Consider the following 1,616-nt stretch of genomic DNA (forward strand, 5'->3'; position numbering starts at 1 on the left):
ACAACAACATTCATTCTGCATAGTTTTAGGTTTTCTCTCCTTTAGGTTTTCTCTCTACACATTCATAGTTTTTAGGATTTGTTATTTTCATTGTTTTTGCATTGGGATATTGAGAAGAGTTATTGCCTCATCAAGACTTCGACATTCTAGTTCGTTCTCTTTACTTGTCTCTTACTCTTCCATGTTCCTTAATTTACTTAATTTTACTATTGGATTATTCTAGCATTTATTAATACAAGAATTACTTTTATTTTCAATTAATCTTTTGATCATTATTTATCATGTCTTTCTTTAATTCCCTTTCTTATGTTATGAATTTTACATTTACAATGAGCGAGTAGTTCCCTAACTTGATGGGGAGTTGATTGAAAGGAATCCTTGAGTTGGAATGCTCAAGAGAAAGATTATAATTGGGTTTATTGTTGGATTGCTCTCTAGTCACTAACACCAATCCTCCCAAGAGCAGATTGGAACTTGTGGATAGAAACAGCATTCCAACTTGTTTGACTTTCCCTTACTTAGTGAGGGACAACTAAACATAATAACCCTCAATTGTCAATTGATCTTGAGAGTACTCTAACAAGAATAGGCTTCCAGCTAATCAACTCCCAGTCAAGGCTTTTATTTAAATTAATATAAATTCTCTAATTTAATTTTTTGCCACTCAACTCAAACCTTTTTGAAAACATCTGATTAATAAAATAGCACACTTTTCTGCAACTCGTTTGGAGACGACCTGTGACTCATACTCCCAGTATTTTAATTTTAATTTTTGTGACACCCTTCTAAATGGATAAGCGGATTTCCGGTTGGTTGAGAACTATACTTGCAACGCATATTTTATAATCATTCTTAACTCGCCAATTTTCGCTCACATCACTGGCCAAAAGAGTGAAGATGTTTTTAATATTGTTACATTAACATCAACCTCTTCAATATTTGAAACATCAAACATCAATACTTTAGCTTCTCAACAAGACAACTCAGACAAAGTGCCCACGAATTAAGCTCGAACAAATGAAAGTATGTCATTTGGTAAGAGATCCAGGAATTTGATTAATGGTTTGGAAGTTTCATCCAAGTAAAAGAGATAAAATTCGTCGAGCTTATCTTAAAGCTGGACCGAATCAACCAATACTTGATAATTATTGGTGCGCAAATTTGTGACTCGCACAACTGAACCGGCAAGTGCACCAGGTCGTCCAAGTAATACCTCAGGTGAGTGAGGGTCGAATTCCATGAGGATTCCCGGATTGAGCAACCTGTGGTTATCCTGTAGATATTAGTCAGGCGAATAAAAAATTGGTTGTTGTTTGTTGTAGGCGCATAAACCGGCAATAACAAAAGCAATAGTAATAAAACGTAAAAGTAGTGATGAGAGATCAGTTAAGGCTTCAGAGATGCTTCTTCTTCTGGATTAACACGTCATACCCACTATTCCAATGATGAATGATTCCTTCAATGGCAAGGCTGTAAGTGATTAAGCCATTGGTCATGGTCATTAATCTCCTCATGTCCAGACTAAACACCCGAACAGGCTAGATCAGTCTGGGAGAGGGTAGAGCGCGCATAATTTAATCTCTTGATGATCCTACTCAAAACGCCACAGACAAGGT

Source organism: Arachis ipaensis, chromosome B03, assembly GCF_000816755.2.
Source record: "Arachis ipaensis cultivar K30076 chromosome B03, Araip1.1, whole genome shotgun sequence".
In the NCBI taxonomy this organism is placed as follows: Eukaryota; Viridiplantae; Streptophyta; class Magnoliopsida; order Fabales; family Fabaceae; genus Arachis; species Arachis ipaensis.